Below are 21,736 nucleotides of genomic sequence, written 5' to 3'. Positions count from 1 at the left end.
GGACTTTCTCGAGGTCTTGGTTTCAGGACAACAAACCTTTATTCTGGAATCCCTTCTGGAATCCCCTCAACTGCCACTCGACCTCCATGTGACACTCGTCAATGCAAAATCCCCCAGAATAAAGTTTCCCCCAAATCCCATAAAACTCAGAGCCCCAGCTTTAAGTTTCTAGACATATGAGATCCTAAAAATTGGTGAATTCTTTCAAGAAATACCAATGAGACGTGTAAACAGCTGGACCACGTAGAACTGGGCTCCCGACATCTGCACGGTGATTAACTGTTCCAGGAAGGAAAGACTGGCATGTACCAGCTGCCGCTGCCAGGAAAGCCAGACAGAGCAGAAAGCTGAATCACGGCAGGTGAAATCCCAGGCTCTCCAGCAGGTAAAGAAAGCTCCGCTTCTCCATGACAGGATGACAGAAGTGGACTGCTCATCTATGCCCATCTAGGAGATGGGAAACAGATCAATTCCCAAGACAGGAAGTAGTACATGCTTCCTTTCACACCTTGTGTCACCTATACTTTGATTTTTGCTTTCTAAACAGCTAGTATTAGGGTTGACCAAACAGGTTTGCATTTTTTCCACACTCACGTTCAACCCTTCCTGTGCCTCAATTAAACCCAACAAACACCTCCACCTCTATGGAGTGTGTCTCAGAATCAGGGAGGTGCGCTCACACCACACCTATGTGGGTGTGTATAAGACCCAAAGAGCCACGCAGGAAATATATCCCTTCATTAAAAAGTGAACTACTATGATAGGACCAGAGCAGCAGATAGGAGACTGGCCTTGCACATAGACAACCTGGGTTCAATCCAAGCACCACCAAGATTGATCCCTGAGGGCAGAGACTGGAGGAAGCCCTGAGTACAGCTCAGTGTGACCCCAAAACAAGTAAAAAGAGAACTACTATGATAAACGCTTTTGAAAAAAACTAACTCCTATTTGTCTTCGTTCTATCAATCTAGATATTACATATCTCAGCTATTCTTGGGTGTTAGTCTCCTCTTTTGTTACTTTATGTTGTTCAGATGAATGCAATCTTTCTATGTCCCTCTCTTTCTGACTCATTTCACGTAGCATGACACTTTCCATGTAGTACCACTTGTATGTAAATTTCATCTTTTCTAACAGCTACCTAGTACTCCATTGTGTAGATGTACCAGAGTTTCTTTAACCAGTTATCTGTTCTCAAGCACTCAGGTTTTTTCCAGATTCTGGCTATTATAGACAGTGTTGCAATGAACAAACAAGTGCAGATGTCGCTTCTACTATATTTTTTTTGCCTCTCTGGGATATATTCCAAGGAGTGGTAGTGCTGGGTCAAATGGGAGCTCAATTTCTAATTTTTTGAGAATCGTCCATACTATTCTCCAAAAGGGCTAAACCAGTTGGCATTCCCACCAGCAGTGAAGGAAGGTCCCTTTCTCGCCACATCTGTGCCAACACTGGTTGCTTTTGTTCTTTTGGATGTGGGCCAGTCTTTGTAGCGTGAGATGATATCTCATTGTTGTTTTGATCTGCATCTCCCTTATGATTAATGATGTAGAGCATTTTCTCATGTGCCTTTTTGCCATGTGAATTTCTTTGTTGAGAAAGTTTCTGTTCATTTCGTCACCCATTTTTTGATGAGGTTGGATGTACCAGGAGGTTTACTCCGTGGCTTGGAGGCCAGCCACACATGCTAGGGGAAATGGCAGCTCAGATAGAGAAGGGAGCACCAAATAAAGGGTGTTGGGAAGATCCTTCCAGAATGGGAGATGCATGCTGAAAGTAGACTATAGACTGAACATAATTGCCACTTAATGCTTCTTCTGCAAACCACAGCACCCAAAAGGAGAGAGAACCAAAGGGAATGCCCTGCCACAGAGGCAGGGTGGGATGGGTGGGAATGGGGGGTGGGAGGAATACTGAGATCAGTGGTGGTGGAGAATGGGCACTGGTGGAGGGATGGGTACTCGATCACTGTATAAATGAAACCCAAGCACAACAATTTGTAAGTCTGCAACTGTACCTCATGGTGTTTCACTAATAAACATTTTAAATAAATAAAATTTAAAAATAAAGTAGAAATAATCTCAATAAAAAATTTTGAAAAATCTAGATATTACAGTAGATATTGCAGTAGAGAATTCCTATAACTATATCACATTCAAATTAGGCAACTGTGGCTAGATATTTTTAATTAACATTATAAATCGTAGAATAAGATATAGAAGACATCACTTTGCTCAAAGCCCAACTGAATCCTTAATTCAAGTCTGACATCTACTGAAGCAGCAGTATTTGTCAAGTCAGCAGTTACTTCATAAAGGCCAGGTCACATCACTGCCACTGCTTTCTCCAAATTCATGATTATTTTGAGATACTAACAAAATGACACCACTTTAAGAACGAACTGCAAGGCCCAGAGAGAGCACTTAAAGGGCTGGAGCACATGCCCGGCAAGTATGAGGCCTCAAGTTTACATGGCACCCTGGCACCACACGGCACCCAGAGAACTACGAGGAGTGCCTCTGTGGCCCTCAGCAGACCTGTACTGAACCATCCAGTACAGCAGCCTGGCTGAGTATCACTGGGAAGGGCCCCTGGGCCCTCTGAACAGTATCTGGAGAAGCAACCCCCATTCCCAAGAATAATTCCCAGTAGGAAAAAAAATATGCCTAGCAAGAAATCAATTTAATTTCTCTACACACCGTTACACACCATTATAGTGCACAAAAGGAAAGTGAAAATTCAATGAGATTCTTTAAAAATTAAAATCAATGTACAGTACAAGAGGGAGATGTATCTGATTTGGTGAGATTTGGGTGGGGTTTGGGATGGAAGTATCCAAAATATGGTGGTGGGAAGGTATTAATGATAGTGGGATTGGTGTTTGAATATTAAATTTAATCAAATATTGTGAACTAGTTTATAAAATAATTTTTTTAACGTACTATGTTTTGGTGATTACTCTCCTTCCAGTTTGGAAAAGTTCAAAAGGTCTGCGATGTTCCAAAATGGGACCAATGGACAATGCTAAGCAACTTGGGGAAAGATGGAAATTTCAACTTCAGCTTTTCCCCAGTCTTCCTTCCAGTCTCCCATTCTCTCAAAGACTACCAGATTCCAGCTTAGCTGGGGAGCTCCAGCTAGGGGGAATTCAAGGCACTTAAGCAGATTTTTGAGGATGAAAGTTACATTTGTGGATCAGAGTGATAGTACTGCTAGTAAGGCATTTGCCTAGCAAGGCGGTCGACCCGGGTTTGATCCCCAGCTTCCTGTACAGTCCCCTGAGCACTACCAGGAGTAATTCCTGAGTGCAGAGTCAGGAGTAACCCCTGAGCATCACCACGTGCGATCCAAAAAGGAAAAAAAAAGTTACATTTGCTTTTACAATTAAAAATAATAAAAATCACAGAAATGTACGCATCATTTCACAAAGGAAAGAAGAAGTGGCTGATTCGTGGAATGCATTTTGAAGAACAGGAGACCAAAGAGACCCATTAACAGATAGCAAGTAGCCCACTCAGGCAGCCCAGGAAGAAACAGGAAGGAAAAGGGTTGACAATGAGACATTCCAAATGGGCTTTACAAAAGAACAGTATCTCCATCTGCTAACTTTTGGGCTTACATATCTGAAGACTTTTAAAATACTGGTTCAGGGGCTGGCAAGATAGTACAGGGGTGCATTTGGCACACAGCCGACCCGTTAGATTCCTGACACTGCATATGGTCCCCCCAATACCACCAGGAGTGATGCTTCAGCACAAATCCAGGAGGAAGCCCTGAGCACCGCCAAGTATACTCACACACACACACCGGGGGGAGGGGGAGGGAAATCAATTCAGACCAACACCAGTACATTTATACATCAATGGGAAATAAAAGCAAGAGAGTCTGAGGAAAGTCCTCCTTGTGGGAAAACAATGAGGTCAGGCAGATCCCATGCTTCCCACCCTCTTTTGTCCACTAAAACTAACTAAGTAGCAGGAGGTTTACTCCACAGCTTGGAGGCCAGCCGCACACGCTAGGGGAAATGGCAGCTCAGATAGAGAAGGGAGCATCAAATAAAGGGTGTTGGGAGGATCCTCCTAGGATGGGAGATGCACGCTGAAAGAAGACTATAGACTGAACATGATTGCCACTCAATGCCTCTTTTGCAAACCACAGTACCCAAAAGGAGAGAGAGAACAAAAAGGAATGCCTTGCCACAGAGGCAGGGTAGGATGGTGGGGATGGGGGGGTGGGAGGGATACTGGGATCAGTGGTGGTAGAGAATGGGCACTGGTGGAGGGATGGGTACTCAATCATTGTATAACTAAAACCCAAGCACAAAAATTTGTAAGTCTACAACTGTATCTCATGGTGTTTCGCTAATAAAAATTTTAAAAAATAAAAAAATAAAAAACTAACCACTTGGGCAACTGATAGCCTGACCTTTGTTCACATGATTTTATTATACTATTATTGACACAGGTCACATGAACTGTGGAAAAGAAGAAGAGCAACAGTCAACCCAATCATTCTACCAACAACATACTGTTGACATTTTGGTTTATTTCTTGCCATCTTTCTTCTTTCATATAGTTTTCAGAGGAGTAACATAAGCCTAGTATCAAATCATAAATTATAGGCACTGCTCAGATGCTAACAGATCTGAGTGCCTGATGGGAGGGGGAGGGGGACCCCAGGAATCCACTTTCAGGAAAGGCTCAATAGTAGCAGGAACATTTACTGTTAAGTGCCTGCTCTGAGCTTGACGCTTTGCATTCTAGGGACAGACACAATTTAGCACCTTAAATATTTATGACGACCCAAAGAAAATTCTTTCCTACCCAGATTTTACAAAAACTGGAGGCAGAGACAGACTGACTCCAAGGCCAAAACTTGAAGCTACTAAAGAGAAAAACCATTTGCTACACTACCTTCCACTGAGGCCAGAACTTCTCCTGGTCACACAGGGGAGACCCGGGTTAGGATAGACAAACTTGCCCTTGGTGGGAAGGTCAGATTCAGAATGGATCCCTCTCTCATACCCACACATAAGTTCCAAGGTGTGGGGCCTGGAGCAATAGAACAGCAGGTAGGGTGTTTGCCTTGCACACAGCCGACCTAGGTTTGATTCCCAGCATCCCACATGGTCCCCCGAGCACCGCCAGGAGTAATTCCTGAGTGCATGAACCAGGAGTAACTCCTGTGCATCACCGGGTATGACCCAAAAAACAACAACAACAAAAAAAAAAGTTCCAAGGTGTGTTTGAAGAAGCAGCACAGAGTAAATGTAGAGGGTCGAGATGCTGGAAGAGCACAGGAAGTTTTGCTGTTAGAGTGGTTCATGTGGTTCTGTGCAAAGAAATAGTTCAAGGGTTAAAGTACTTGCCCTATACTTTGGTTCAATTCCCAGCACCACACATCACGGTCCCCTGAGAACCACCGAGAGAGATCCATGAGCAAAGAGGAAGGAGTAAGCCCTGAATACTGTTGGATGTGTGTCCCAACCCCCCACCCAAAAAAGATATCCCTAAAACCAAAAGGTTACCAAGTCCCCCCCGCCCCAATGTCACAGAACACTAAGTATTCTACTTCCACATAAAGCAGATTCCTGAATCTAACCCAACATAGCAGTTCATATATCTTTTTAGGAGTATGTCTCAATACCCTGTTCTCTAAATTAGATTTCAGGCAAATGAGAATATTTTCCTAGATGGCTCCACACATCAGCGGTGGATCGCAACTCTGGTCAACTTACTACAATTATAAGCGGATTGCAAAAGAGTTTAAAATAAAAGTCACGCAAATTGGCCTGGGCTCAGTGTTTTTAAAGATCAAGTGTTTCCTAAAAACATTTATGCTGCAACTCTAAAATGACTAAAAGGGCGACGATCATTTTGAAGCTCTTTCAAGGGAAAAAGTAATCAGCTAAAAACCATGCACATTAGCATTCTCAACACTGCAAATAGCACTTCAGGGTCTAATCACACAGCCTTTGAAAGGAGGCAGTATGGGAAAGGAGAGGGAAGGTGTACAATAAGAAATGTCAATGAAGCCAGCAGGGATTTTTCAAATGTTGAAAAGGGTTTCTACCAGAAAGTTTGTCTTGTTCTTTGGTCCACACCTGGTGGTGCTTAGGGGTCACACCTAACAGAGCGGAGGACCATGTGGTGGTAGCAGAGTCTGAACTCTGGGCTCCCTCCTGGATACCATGTGCTCCAGCCCTTTGAGCCATCTCCCTACTGCTCTTTCTTTTCTTTGTTGATGCATGTGTGTGGGAGGGAAAAAAAATCCTTGGAGAAAATCATTGAAAATGAGTTCAGGAAATGATAGGTACACACATGGTTAATGATAATCTCTTTCCATGTCCTAATTCAATTTTCTAAATATCTCTTTAAGGATGCTGAATTTTTTAGGTTTTTTTTTTAAATAATCTTAATAGTTGGGTAAATACATACTTTAAAATGCACCGACTCTAACACAGCAAACTTAAATCAACTATGCCATCTCAAAGCATCTTGAATCCATAGAGGATTATAGGAAAGTTCTGGAATGCAGAGACCTGGTCTATTTCTGGTCTCCTGAGCTATCAAAGTCCGATCCCAGGTATTTTCTGAAGTTCAGCATTGTTGTTTATCTGATAAGGGGGAAAGATCCATTTTCACTTTTTTCCAGAATTCCTTTTCAAAAACTGTCTACCTTAAAATAGTAAAAATCCCATATCAACTCTTTTCTTCCCCACTCACGCAAAGTAGTACTTGTCCCCAAGGCCCAAGCTCTGCTCCGCACAGCCTGCACCCCAGGCCCATGCTCAGACTGAGCTCAGCTCACAGAACAGGCAAACCGCTGCCAATCCTGGCTGGGGTACTTCTCAATCTGAGAGCCCAGGAGAAAGCTCCCAGGCAGGACTGAGCCCTCCATCTCCCTTCACAGAGACTGTTGACACCAAGTTTCTCTCATTTAGGGAAAGAGAACGCCGCAGGATGAGAAAGTGACATGCAAGGCCCAGAAAAGGAGGAGAAACTGAGAAGTATTTTTCAACCAAATCTCTAGGTTCTGGACTATCCCAAGAAATGCACAGGAACCTGGTTTCCAGACAACAGAGGAACAATCCTGGAGGCTGGGAGAGAGAAGAGTGGGCCGGAGGCACAGAACACTGCTGCCTGAGGAGCGATGTTGCCCCTGAAAGTGCTGTTGTCCCAGAAAGCTCACAGGCTTGAGCCTTGATCTCAACCCAAGCAGGAGTGATCCATTTCCTCCCCTATACATTACTCCCACAGAAAGGGAGTGAGGAGATGAAACAGAACCAGCTGCAGAGAACCCTCACCCAACACTTGATCAACTGCGGCATGCATGTCCCATAAAACGTGTGAGTCATTCACTGGGGACTTGCATTCTTTGTCCCTTGTGCAAATCTGCCTGAGCCCCCTGGACAGCCTTCATGGCATGGAACTGACGAGTTAGACCGAACACGAGATGTGGACGGAATGCGGGCAGGTATCATGGCAAGAGAGTAGAAAGTCACCAACATCTTGCCACTTGCCAGGGTTAACCAGGTAATCCACTGCTTCCTCCCCTAAATCCTCAGGTTCTGAAATACCCTTCACTCTTTTCCTCAGACACCAAATTCACCAGAACATTGTTTCCTAAGATCCAGCCTGCAGAAACAACTGCCAAAGACCTGACCATCATCTCTGGCTGGAGGAAATGAATCTGTGGAAGGAACCAGCGCTGTGCTCATTTTCTCTGACAAGGCATGCTTTGGTTGCCAGCTTTGGCAGGGGCCTTGGTCACCAAAGCTATCACCATGATTTTGTAACATCAGCTCCCCAGACTCACTCAATACTCTGCATTTCGGCAACCTTGGAGGAAAGCAGGATTTGTCTTCCAGCTTTCTAATGTATGGCCTTGCATCAACTGTGGTTTTAATGTGGATTGATGAAGATGTTACCGATACCCAAAAGGAAAACTCAAAGGCTGAAAGAACAAAGCTCCCAGGTATCTCAGGCCTTCTCAGCCAAGAGAGCCAAAAGTGCTCCCTGTAAGGCAGAACTCAGTAGCCAGGAATCAGCTGGCCTCTTTACCAGGGAGAATTTAATGGCATGAGGAAACAAAAATTAATACCACCTCCCCACATCCCTGAAGAACCCCCCCCCCACACACACACACATACACACACACAAACCATTCCAGATTAAAACAAACAAAAAGGTACCATGTCTGGGTCTTCAAAGTCTTGAGTTAAAAACAAAAGGCCAATGCTGGTCCCTTTGCCCAGGTGCATTCTGAAAAGCTAGTGAATAATTGATGAGGCCACGTGTTAAAACTTTATCTCACTGGGTGGTCGCTCATGGTTCAAGGCCAGGTGCCATCCAGCCAGCACTCTCCATTCCTCCCCCAAAGACAGAGAGACACCTCCTCCACTCCCTCTGCTCACTGCGGCCTAAGCACACCCACTTCCCCTGTGGGGAAGAGATGCACAGGAACCCTGAGGACGGGGTGTTCCCACAGAGCTCAGCAACGTGATGATCTCAAAGGATCCTGTCAAGGCAGACCCTTGACACTTCCCTGCGGAAGAATGTCTTCTGGAAAGGGCGACTGCCCAGACCCAGAGCATGTGCTGGGAAAGTCTACAGCCTGCTGCTGTGTATGTTTCCAATTCTGATGTCCCACTTCCTCTTTAGAATCACATTCCTCCCTTCTGCGTTTGTCTTCTTTAAAGACACTCAGGCATTGGGTGTCCATAAAGAAGCTAAGTATGGGGTTCTAATAACGGTTGTCAGATAAAAAGGGGCTAAAATGGATTTCACTAACTATAAAATGCCTGAATGGTTATATAAGATCTGCGCTGTTCCCTCTACTTTTAAGTGCTTCCAAGAAAGAACCTTGTTTTCAAATGCTGGCAGGCTTAACTTTTTAAAAATAAAGTTTCATTCACTGAGGCATATTCACACAAGCTGGCACACAGCAAAAGAAGGTTTCCAAACACCAGCTGAGTTGCGATGTCACTTATCTGGACTTCCAAGCCTATAGGGCAAGTGGTTTTCGGAAGGACCAACCAGGATGTGTGAAAGTCCTTGGAAATCTGCAAAGGGCTCATCAAATAGGTCATCAAACTGTTGCTGTTCTGAGCATAAAAAAAGATGCCGCTCAATGTACACTACAGAGTACAGACCGTGCACTCAGACATACAAGTCTCATTCCTACCACTTGGGAAACAAGACAGCAAAATTCCTTAGCTCTGACTGAACTGTAAAACTGAGACAATACCCATTTCTACCAAGCGTTGTGAGAATAAATCAATGTACATATTTTTTTAAAAGCACACAAAAAACTTCTAAGTGACAACTCTAAATCTTGTTATTCTTTTGTTAATATCCAAATGTCCAGCGATAGAAAACAGAAGAGATGGAGGGGACGTAGAGAATCTCACCCAAATAGAAGAATAAATGCCAAAAAAAAAAACACATGGTTAGTACATCCTGAAAACTGATTTTGGGGCGAAAACTATTTTCCACACCCTGCTCCTTACTCACTTGGGTCAAAATCCCCCTGCTGTTTGCAGAACTCCCCAAGAACTAGGAGGAGTCCAAGGCAAGTCCAGGTGGAACAAACTTATGATGGTTCCCAGAAAGCGGTATACCATCGCGTTGCTGAGCCCCTCCGGAACCCGTTTCATTACAGGGCACCCCAAGTACAGGCTACAGCCATAGAAAAGATTCGTCTGTCTCTAGAAGAGTGAGTTTTCAACTATGCTTAAAATGAAGTGCAGTGAGTACCAAGAAGGAATCCAACTGTGCAGTACCTTCCAGAACAATTTGCAACATCAAGAAAACTGAGAGAAGTCTCTCTCTGTTCACTGCACAATGTTTTGCCAGACAGCGTGTTACTCCTAACGACAAACAGCTTGACAGCTGGCCAACATCCCACTTCAACTTCACATCATAATGGCTCCTGAGGACAAGTCCCACTGCTTTTCAGCCAGGCCTAAAAATCTGACCACATCCTCCATGGAAAAGACAAAAACCCTCAGCAGTAGCTAGTACAGCTCTTTTCCATTACCACTTGTGGGCAGGGAACGTGCTCTCCACCCCCTACCCCCAGAGTAAATGCCTCTGAATGCCTTCTGCAATTAAGAGGCTTTCAAACCCGATGGTTTCCAAAAGAATGGCTAAATAGGATGGTTTAACAGTAGACCCTCAAGGGCTTATCAAAAAAGCAAAGGCAGGGGTGACACCCCAGTCCCTGAAACCAGAAACTTATAACTGAATGTCTCCTAAATTATCACCGCAGTAATTCTAACCTTCAGTCTGACTTTGGGTTCCTTCCATCAATGTCTCACAGGCACAAAGCATGAATGCCTGGAAATGTCAGCCTCCTCCCCAAACAGTTTTGCCTGGAATACTCCATTCAAAAAACACTCATCATTCAATCCCCCAAGATTCCCTCCCAGGTCAGCCAATCCTCCTGGGATTGGCTGATTCCAATCTACCAATGGTCACTTAACAAATGCCTGACAATTTACATTTAATTCTACCTCTCCCTTTAAAAAAAAAAAAAACCCACTCACCATAATGGTAAGTGTTCTCTTTCTCATTCCAGACTACCCACACAGGGAGAGGGAAAACACAGATGTTGTTGGCTTCCCAACTCAAAATCCAAAGTTTGGGGTGTGCTTTCTGGAAAGGTTTTTTTCAACTCAACGTTACATCATTGATTCACTAATTCAGCAATGCCCAATTTTCTGGTAGACCCACCCTCCCAACATTCACTCTGTACACACACAGATCTCCACAGGCACAGCAAACATACAAATAAATAGCCTGACTCATGCTAAACAACAACAACAACAACAAAAGTCTTCCACTGTAACTAACAAGGATTTGATTTTAGCAAACTAAGATCGGGAGCGCCAAGAACTCAAGGAAGTACCCAACTTGTTGCAGCAATAAACGCACCGCTGCACGCTGAACAAAGCATTACAAAGACGCTCTAGAAACCCGCAGGCCCCCGGGTCTGCTGGGTGTTTGTAATCAACTCTCCAGCGCACGCTCAGCAAGCCCCTCTCCTTCCCCCAGGCCGGCCCCAGGCACCCTCCCAGACTCGGGTTCCCAATCTGGTTTCCATTCCAGTCCCGCCCCCCTCCCCTGCCCTCCCGGGCACTGCGAATCAATCCCATCCCGGGCAGGAAACGGGAGCCCGGGCAGCCCCCTGCGCGGCGGCGGAACAAAGGAGGAGAGCGCAGCTGCACGCGCAGGAAGCCCCGTCGAGTCCCCCGGCCCCTCGGCCGGCCCCGCCGGCGCCGGAGCACGCCGCACCTGAACCCCGCTCCCCAGGACGCCCCATTGTTCTCCCTCCGCTTTCCTTCCCGGAGTGGGCGACCAACTACCACCACGTCCTTCCCTAGAATCCGCGGGCCAGGAAGCAGCTGTGGGTCGGAGGGATGGAGCGGGTGGGTGCAGGCGAACCGCGAGGAGATGGGACTCTCCCACTTTACCCACACAGGTACAGGGCAAAAGTCAGAGCAACTTTAGTTTCCCCGGCGGTGTTCTTTCCATCGCCACCGCACCCTGACCGCCACCCCCCCCCCCACTCCAAGCATCTGCAGAGTCGCGACCACCCTGCGCGGCGACCCCCGGTGTGCGCGGGGGAGCTCTCCGCAGCACCGCCCTCCTCGCCCGGGAAGGAGAGAGCTGCAGACCCCGCGCGGTGCGTGGATCCACCCTCCCTCCCTAGCCCCCCACCCCGAGAAATCGGGGGGGGGGCGCAAAAGCGTGCAAAGCGACCGTCTCCTCGGCCCGCGAAGGCGCCGCGGAGGGTCCAAGCCCGGAGAGCCCGGGGAGAAGGGAAGGAGCGGGGATGCGCTCGAGCTACCTCGGTGGGCGCCGCCTAGCCGGAGTCGTCCCTTCCCGGGCGCCGGGGTCGCAGGCCCGCTCGGAGGTGGCGGGGGTGGGGGGGGGGGAGGCGATGAGGGGGCTTCCCGCGGCGGTCGCTCGGTCCCAGCTGCTGGGCGGACGCGGTCCCACGGCTGCCAGCGCTCTGGAAGGCGCGCCCCGCGCTCCCCTGCACGCGCCGGCCACTCCTCCTCTCTGCCGCCGGCCCAGGGGCTGGCCGAGGGGCGGGGGCGGCGACCTCGCAGCCCGGGATTCGCCCCTCCGAGCCCCGCACCCGGGACAGCCACCGCCTCGCCGGCCCACTCACCTCCGGCGGCACAGCGCCCCCAGGTGAGCGCGGGCAGCAGCCTCGGCAGCGGGGCGCAGCCCGGCCCCGGGGGTTCAGTCCTGGGGCGCGCGGGGAGTCCCTACCACCACCTCCCGCACGGTCCTGCCGCGTTGCAGAACGCCCGGATTTACTGACATCCAGGGAGAAACGCGACTGCTGGGGGTGAGGGGGAGATCCTGGCGAAGAGCGGAAGTGTTCTCGGTATTTCCTCCTCCCCTAGATTTAAAAAAAAAAAGTGCCCAAGCATCACCCCCAAAAACCATGAATTTGACCAGGAAAAGAAGTGTTCAGAGTGGCAGTCTTTTTTTTTTTTCTTACCGCTTCACTGCTTTCGTGGCATAGGCTCACTTTATGCTAAATACTGGCCAGTTCTCTGTTACAGAAAATAAAAGCTGGCATAAGAGAAATTTCAAGTGTCCACCTAGAATGTGTTAAAGGCCACTGAATAATGATCCGGATGGAGTGTTATGTGAAAATGGGTGTTGATCTGCATATTATTCTGCGTGTTGGAGAGTCAGTGAGTCAGGACCTCCAACTTCTCCCTCAGCTGGCCTTTTTTTTCCCCCCTATTCATAGAATTTAGAACAAGCCATTTGACCCTGGTTCTGGTTTCTTCCTCCTGGAGGAGGGAAGGTAGTTCAGAGTTACTCATTGGGCGAGGTGAGGATTACTTTGCCAAGGTGTTAAAAGCACTGTAGACACAGTAATTATTACTCAGGGCTCTAGCTGCTTTATCCTATAATGAAATAAATTGCCATAAATGGGGCCAGGTTTAAGTGGCTGACCTATATCTGGAAACTGTCACTAAAATGAGGTGAACCAAAGAATTCAGACCATATATAGTAACTGATCCCACAGCGTAAGAGTCGCTGGGATTTGTCAGTAGGGTTTGGAAAGGTTCCTCAGGCCGTATCTGCTTGGAACTGTATCAGCCCTGATGACACCAGCAGTATCGATTCAGACCTGCAGAAGGCATGGTAATTTCGGTCTAGGATAAACCATGGAGCACTGGCTATGATTCTTCTTTCATCTTCATAAAGAACTGGGAGGTCAACGACCCTGAGTATTCTTGTTTTCGAGGTCAGGAAAAGTCAATAACGGAGAGATGTCCCAGCAAAGAAGTGACTATGTTGGCTTGAAGACACGTCCACCGATTCCTGGACTCTTTTACCATAAAGGAATGAATCTCATTGCCCTCCTCTCAAGTACTTGTTAGAAACCTGATTGTGATGAGTAAAAGTAGCAGAAGAGGTGATTGATAGCTGACCCCGCCCGCTGGCCCTCCCTCAGAACTCTGGTCCTTGGAGTCCTGCTGCCTTGCAATGGGGAATCTCAGGCCACATACCTGCTAAGAGCCCAGCCTACAGCCAGAAGGGACTATCCCAATGAGGGTTAATGAGCCCTTAAGCATCTTTAAAAAAGAAAACCAAGCTGAGGCTCATGGCATCAGTGCCACAAGAGATCGCAGTAAAGATGGTTAGATGGTTGTGTGTAAGCTTGGAATGTAGCTCAAGGGAGAGCACATACTTTTTGAGTGTGGTGCCTTGTTTTGCTCCATACCAAAAACAACAACCTAAGAGACTGTCACATGGCAGCAGATATGGGACAGGCATGGAATGGTGGCAGAGCTGGATCTGAATATGGGCAGTATTGGCCACAATTGAGCCCACAACCAGCCTTTATACCAGATAATGTATATAAGGGCCTACTACCTGATGACATCCTCTTTGTTGTTGATTTCTGACAAAATTGTACAGATCCACCATTAATTTCTAATCCTGCATGATTTCTGGGAGGGCTACTTAAACCTCCATCTGTGTATGGCCTCACCATACCACTGCCAAAGTTCTAGTGCCATACCCGTTGGCACAGAGATTCCCAAATTAATTTCTTCTTTGACCTCCGGCCCCCTTTCTGCAAGAAAAATCACTCCCTGCATCCCTGGGAATGGACCTTCTTAAAGCAATCAGAAAAATGCTTTCCTCTAGCAGAGGTCGGGCCTCAGGTACATCGGTAATGAGGGGGAAATGATACAGTTGTATATCCAAGTCAGAGTCCACAACACCCAAAACAAAAGATCCAAACTACAAACACCTACCTTTAAAATATGTCTGTCAAGGTGACAGGCTGGGAGCCAGGAGGACTGTACCTTGCTGGTGGAGGAAAGTTTACACTGGTGGGGGAATTGGTGCTAAAACATTGTATATATATAAAACTCAACTATTTAACTATTTTGCAAACCATTTTTCTTTAATAAAATTAATTTGTAAAAGAAAAAATCACAAAATCACAAATCATCCTGTTATTCGTCGATTGCCTCGAGCAGGCCCCAGTAACGTCTCCTTCATCCTAGCCCTGAGATTATATTCAAGGCTCTTTAGGAGAATGAGACCCATCATTGTTACTGGTATTTGGCATATTGGGTACGCCACGGGGAGTTTGCCAGACTCTGCCGTGTGGGCAGGCTACATTCGGTAGCCTGCCAGTTTGTCCAAAAAAGAAAAAATAAATATAAAAATACAAGAAAAATAATAATTTCCAGTCAAAGATTTTAAAAATTGAAAAAGAGTAAAGAAATATGCTCCCTGCTATAGTGATCAAAATTCTTACCCCACCCTGGAGCATTCTAGCGCCCCCTAGGGGACAGTATTATCAACGTTTGGAAATAGAGCACTCGGTGATTTTCTCTCTCATCTTATCCTTCCTCTACACTTCACCCTTCCTCTTGCAATCATAATTTTTGTTTGTTTGTTTGTTCTGGAGCCGCACCCAGCTGTGCTCATATCTTACTTCTGACTCTGTGCTCAGTGACCTCTTCTGGTGGTTCTGGGGATCCCATATGCTGGGGATACAAACCAGGGTCTGCCTTGTGCAGAACAAGCACCTTCATACCTCTGGCCCCTAACCACCATATTGTTCCAGAGTCTACAGTTGTTTATTGATGTAGTAGTGGTGGTGGCTTACTAATTTGCTTTGATTATTTGGGATCTACCTTCCCTTACTTGCCTGATGACATGTTTTAGTCTTGCCTCTCCAACCCAACTGAATTCAGGTTCTTCTAATCTGTCTGCGTATAGCAGTTCGACCAAATGGATTCTTCAGCTGTGCTGTCTAGTTCAGTATTTCAATAATAGCAGAATTCAAAGCGCAAAATTACAAATTTAAAATGTAAACAAAGGGTTTGAATAAGGATGAAATTTAGAAAACTTTGATCTTGGAAGATGGCAGAATTGAATAAAAGTAGGTTTGGGGGGATTGGTAGATAGTACAGCGGTTAGGGTACATACACCTGACAGGTTTGATGCCAGCGCTACATGATCTCTGAGCATCACCAAGTGCAGCTCTAGTCCCCCAGCACGGTCAGGGTGGCCTGGACAGTCCTCAGCACCACATCACCTTGCAGTGAACCACTGACCCAGTTGGCCAAGAATAGCTGGTGGGGCTCCCTGGGCCAGCTGGTCACAGCTTGGGAGGCTCAACAAGAAAAACAGTAGGTTTGGGAGAAGTATGTGCTGTGGGACTATTGAAAGGGATGGAGGAGGCAAGTTTTTGAGCTCCAAGAAAGAATAGGGACTTTGTTATGGTACAGCAATTCTGTCTTTTGGAGGACCCAGAATTATGGTTTATGAAGCTTTCTCCATTTTAAAGCAAATGCAAAAAATTGAATACTGAAACTTTGGTACTCGTTCTGTTAAACACTAAAAAAGTGTACCACCAAACTATTAAAAAGCCAAAACTCTTTTCAGAGAAAAGCCATGTTTCCCTTTTTAAAATACCATTAACCTAGTTTCCATAAATCTCAAAATCCATACTTCTGAAGATACACCTTAAGGTTTTAAAATAGTCTCCCCTACCTGGCCCTGCTTTCCAACAATCAGTCAACAACTTTTGAATTCAAAAGTAGCAGATTAAAGTTTTCCTAAAAATTGTCAAGAGTGGGCAATAAATCCACCAACTACAAACAATTTTTCTTTTTTCTTTCTTTTTTTTCACATTTTCCTCAGTCTTCTTAGAGGAAGGGGATATATGACAGAGAAAGACTATTATTAAGATTTTAGGGTGAAAAACATAAATCATCAAATTACAGGTTAAAAGAATATAAATATATGCCTTACCTTCATGGGAAAAAAAAGCAGTGATTTCAGTGGAAACTGGAAATTTTGCTATCCTTGGGGGAAAATATGAAAAAAATCAAAGTTCATACTCAGAAAGAGAATTGCCTCAAATATCTAGAGATCTTATTATCTTTCATTGGTTTTACTTGAAAACATTTTGAAAATGACAAAGAGTTTATCATTGGAGTAAGACTATATTTGGGGGTGAGGGTGGGGGAACTCCTAAGAAGTCTTCAGGAGGTCTGGGGGCTACTCTGGATAATTTTATACAAAATAAACTGGCAGTTAAATGTGAGGGCCAGAGGATGCAGTGTATCTTCCATGTCGCCCCTGTGTTCCTGAGGGTCACTTAGGTCATATCAGTGGTGGTGCTCAGTGAACCATGTGGTTTTGAGGATGGAGCCTGGGTTGGGCATATGCTAGGCATTCCCCTTCGCCCCTGCACTCTCTCTCTGGCCTCTTTTGTCACATATTGATGCAACAACCAAAACAGTGGGCGGGGGATCACAGTGATTTGTACTTTCAATGTCCCGTTTGCTACCAAGTGAAGAATTTAAATCAAAAGCTCATTCTCTGTGTCTTTAATTATTTCACACCGGTTAAATGCATAAGGACTTAAATCTAAGAGTGTGTTTTTGCCATATTTTCTTTCCTCAGCTGTATGTCCAATCACTTCATTTTCACACACGTTGCTTATTCTTAAAGACCAAACTTGCCCTCATGTCTATTTGGAATGGATTCTACTTTCTTTATTTAAAATGTGTTGTAATCATTGTTTTTAAATTTTCTCCCTGTCCCTTCATTGCTATCATTATGATGGGTTTATGATGGGGTTATGATGGGGTACATGTGCCTGATTGTGCTGCTTAGACATTTGTCACGGTGGCACATCAGATTTTCAGTACTAAGATGACATTTTGGTACCACGTTCACTTAGTACTAACTTGCTGAATGTTAAAGAATCATTCTAGTTATTCCCTTATAAATATTTGGCCTCTCCAACTTGATGTTAAGTTTCTAAGACAAAATGAATAATTCAGTTTGTAAACTTCAGGCCCATGAGAGTAAGGACAATCTTAAAGTATTTAAGAAAGTTCTAAAAAGTTGTGAAAATCTCTGCATGTTCATTAGACTCTCCTAAATTGTATAAAGTGGCTTATTATTATCCTATTTTACAGGTGATGAAACCAATATAGAGAAATATAAGATAAACCTGAGATTACGCTGTAACATTAGAGCCAGGAGGTAAATCTAGTTGATTTAGCTTTAGGGTCCAACCTCTGTCTCAAGACTATATACTTTCCCTCATATACCTGAACATTCACTCTGGGCTCTTTTTTGTTTTTATCTCCATAATAGGTATTTATTTATCATGTCTTTAGTTTATATCTTTTAGTTTATAGTAGTACTCCAATTACACTATGAATCTATATATATTTGTTGTTATTTTGGGGGCCACACCAATGGTGCCTAAAGCCTACTCTTGTCTCTGTGCTCAGGGATCAGTCCTGGTGGGATTCAGGGTACCATATGGGGTGCCAGGAATTAAACCTGGGTCGGCCATGTGCATGGCAAGTGCCCTACTTGTTGTACTATCTTTCCAGCCCCTGAATTCATATTTCTTAAATGGTATATGCAAAAAAAATGTTTTAAGGTATTTAAGAGTACTTTAGAAATAGATGCTTAATATTTAACCATTATTTCAAATTCAGATTAGAGATTATGAAAAATATTTTTATAGCTTTTACAGCCTCCAGGATTCAGTTATGAAAACACATTCAGTCTTCATATTTTAAAAACTATAGCTAAATGACAAGAATATTACAGAGTGAAAAGACTGATGGAATTTCTCCCAGGCAGGAAAATTCACTAATGCTTTTGGAAGATAAAAAGTCATTTAGAGAGTTCCTTATGCATACTAGATATGAAAACCAAAATCAACCATTCTTTTTTAAATGGTGGCTATGTAATGGAACAATATATTTTAAATCCAAAGTATAATTTTAACTTCATGAAGCACTTTTTGTGATACTCTGATTTAAAAAAAATATTATGGGAACTGGGAACTAATACAGAGTTATGTTCAATCCCCAAACACCCACATGGTCCCCCAGAGCATCTCCTGGTATTACCTAGTCCACGGGCCCTAGCAGTGCTGCATCTTCATGCCCTGACAGTGGACAGGCTCTATTGGCCCATATCACCAGGAGTGGCCCCAAGGCCCCTTGAGCACTACTTGGGACTTACCACCCCCCCCACCCATGAAATGTATGAGCCCATTGCCAAGAAATCTAAGTTGCCTGAATTTTCTGATGTTTCAGAATTCAGCATTTTGTCATTTAATCTAGTAAAATAATTGTCTTTTATTTCCTCTCAAGCTTAGCAAGCTAGTCCCATTATGGCAAAACCTTGCTGTTAAACAATAAATCAACCTGAAAAACGATGAAAGGTTTTCCAATCTCTTTTAGAAAGCATTTTCATTTTTCTCACTAGGGTTCTTGTCATCTTGCTGTTAAGAATACTCAAGGAAGACTGTAAGGAAAAGTAAATATATGATAAAGGAAAGAACTATAATATTGTCTCTACTGAGGAAGAGTAATTTTGTACATATATGAAGTCATATTATTTTTCTGCTTCAGTTCCTAAAACTAAGTGTCCATTGATTGGAACATGAAGCACACATTCATCACAGAGGCTAATTTATGAAAATGGTAATAGGAAAGAAAAAAACATGTAACTGAAAAAATATTTTTCATTTATTAACATTCAAGATAACATAGGATCTAGGCACTACTGACTGAATACACCAGTATTTCAACTGGAAAACATAAACCAAAGCTTATTTATGCATTTGTTCATTGTATCAGCACAATCTAGACCTCTATTGAGAAGAGATACTCCTTGAGGTGAAGATTTTAGTCTCTTTGGTTCATAATTGTATCCACAGAACCTAGGAATATTGTTCTCTAGATAGTGTTGACCTATGAATAGATTTCATAAATGATTGTCATTTTAGATGACCTGCCTTTGATCTTAGTCAGTGGTTTCAGATTACTCTTGGAACACTTGTGAAGACTTTTCACAGCCAAGGCAGGTCCAGACTGAGTCACAGTGTTAGCCTCCTTTAACTCCAAAGAAAGTTGAAAACTTTGAAGATAGTAGTAACAAAATTTAGCCCACTTGCACAGCGGTAGGGCGTTCGCCTTACAAGCGGCCAACATGGCCGACCCGAGTTCGATTCCTCCGCCCCTCTCGGAGAGCCCAGCAAGCTACCGAGAGTATCTCGCCCGCACGGCAGAGCCTGGCAAGCTCCCCGTGACGTATTCGATATGCCAGACACAGTAACAACAAAGTCTCCAATGGAGACGTTACTGGGCCCGCTCGAGCAAATCGACGATCAACGGGAGGGCCTTTACCTTTACCTTTACCTTCAGAGGTAGAACTGAACCACGTATACCAGAGCACTGAAAAGCTGCCCACATCTTAGAGCAAGTGTGCCTTCTATCAACAAGACACATGGACTCATTTCCCAGAGACATACCACAATGTTGGTGTTTCTTCCGAAATCTCCCCAGGTTCATATTGCTGAGAAAAGGGAGCAGATACTTATTCTTAGACTTACTGGGGTCCTCTTGGCAAGCCCCACTTGCCCCAGCCTTCCTCCCGGGGAGTGTGTGCTTTAAACTATTCTTTCCAAATCTTAAAAAATCTGGACTTGAGATGACTTTGACATAACTCAGAGGTTGCAGTGGTTTCGTCTTCCAGGAAAAATAGCTTTTGGATAAATTGTAAATTGCTTTTTAAAAATTCCTACTGTCCAAAGTTATCCTTAAAACTCCTATCTGGTCCTGCAGGATCCTGCATGCTTCTGCAAGTCTATAGCTTCATTAAATTGGAAAGCATGTTTTATAACTTTGCAGATTTCCTTATCAGCCTAAAGCAAATCTTACCTCTGAGATTCAGTCATGGCCTGGGAAAAACGGAACCTCTTTGTTTTATAGCATTTTAGTGTCTAAATTCTTCTGTTCCCAGTGCAACTGATTGGTGGGCAATTATTCTCAGTTCTTAATTACAGAAGAGCATCCACCATGGAACTCCTATTCGAGAGCCTGTGTTCCAGTCCTCCAGGGTCTGTTCGTGAAGTATGAACAACACACGCAGGCTAGTGCTGGCTCCATCATTAGGATCATGACTGTCTGAATTTAGAAACTTCCAGAATGTAGGGTCTCACTTCAGTTCTTTGGCACCTTCCCTTTTCTTTGCAATGTCCTCCCAGGCAGTCACTCAGGAGATGAGGACCCCAGAGCTGTGTCTCCGGTCATAGGGGACTCCCCAGGCCACCCACCCTTCTTTGCTGCCCAGACTTTAGGGATCAATGAAGTACAATGTGAACCCAAGGATGGTAGTGCTGTGTGGGATCACTTCAGGGTATAGGATCAGAAAGCTGCCTCATGTTCCTTCAATTCAAATATTTAAATGGGAAATTTAAAATAGTCAATGATTTTTATCTACTAGATCACTTCAACCTTTGTTCCTATGATTTTATTAAAACTAATTGTTAGGCCAGAGAGGTTTACAGGCATCAAGGCACTTGCCTTGAATGTGACTGACCCTGCTTTGATCCCAGGAACCACCGAAGGTCCCCTAACACCACCAGGAGTGATCACTAAGCACAGAGGCAGAAGAAAGCCCTGAACTATCTGGGTTGTGGCCCAAATCCTGTTCCCTTAGATGAAACAACTTGACCTTGCCAACATTCTCAATGATCTATCAATTGTTAGATCCTAAAAGTAGTTTCATATACAAAGTCACCCCTTGACTCCTCTCTACTGCCCTCCTGAACCACTCTTTTTGGCTTCTGTTTGCATTCTCTCTTATTTTCCTCTCAATATTTTTTTCTGCCTTTTCTCAGTATTTCTTACTATGTGTTTGCTTTTTCATCTTAAAGTACACCTCAGGTTCTGTTGTCAGCTTCCTTCTCTCAAATTTCATCCACATCCAAAGTTTCAACTACTAATGACCCCTAAATGTACATGTATCTCTTAAGCTCAATTTCCACATAGTTAAGTGTCTGCTGATTACCTTGGAGCAGACATAAAAAAAACTCACAGTTTCCTAAGATACCATGTGGAAAGAGAAATCATCATTTCATCCCATTTCAACTTCATTCCATGCCCTCTCTCTGTTCCTAAGCAGGGAGAAGAGCATCTTCATGAATCCAGTTATCCAAGTCAGAAGTGAAGGCCATTCCAAAATTCTTTTTGGCATCTTCTACATTCTATCTTGGGAGATTCACCTGTCATTCTACCTTCTTGGCATCTCAAAGATCCATGCCCTTTTCTCCACATTCTTATTTTTTCATAAGCCTCTGATTTCAGGATACTCCACAGTTAGCAGGGCATACCAGGGCCTTGGACTCC

At 44.5% G+C, this 21,736-nt stretch overlaps 1 protein-coding gene across 2 annotated transcripts in view; it reads right to left on the bottom strand.

Moving 5' to 3' along the window:
• Positions 1–12,197, bottom strand: part of MYO1B (myosin IB) — a 203,599-nt gene extending 191,402 nt beyond the window's left edge. Inside the window, exon 1 of one of the 2 annotated variants that reach the window (XM_056111658.1) lies at positions 12,181–12,197. The gene's annotated coding sequence lies outside the window, so the exon portion shown is untranslated. Of the gene's footprint in view, positions 1–11,853; positions 11,930–12,180 lie in introns of those variants that run through there. The other variant, XM_056111657.1, reaches the window with a different exon arrangement.
• Positions 12,198–21,736: the final 9,539 nt, after the last annotated feature.

This window comes from Sorex fumeus, unplaced genomic scaffold, assembly GCF_029834395.1.
Source record: "Sorex fumeus unplaced genomic scaffold, SorFum_2.1 ptg000014l, whole genome shotgun sequence".
Taxonomy (NCBI): Eukaryota; Metazoa; Chordata; class Mammalia; order Eulipotyphla; family Soricidae; genus Sorex; species Sorex fumeus.
Note: the sequence above shows the minus strand (reverse complement) of the source record. Positions and strands in the feature narration are given on the sequence as shown.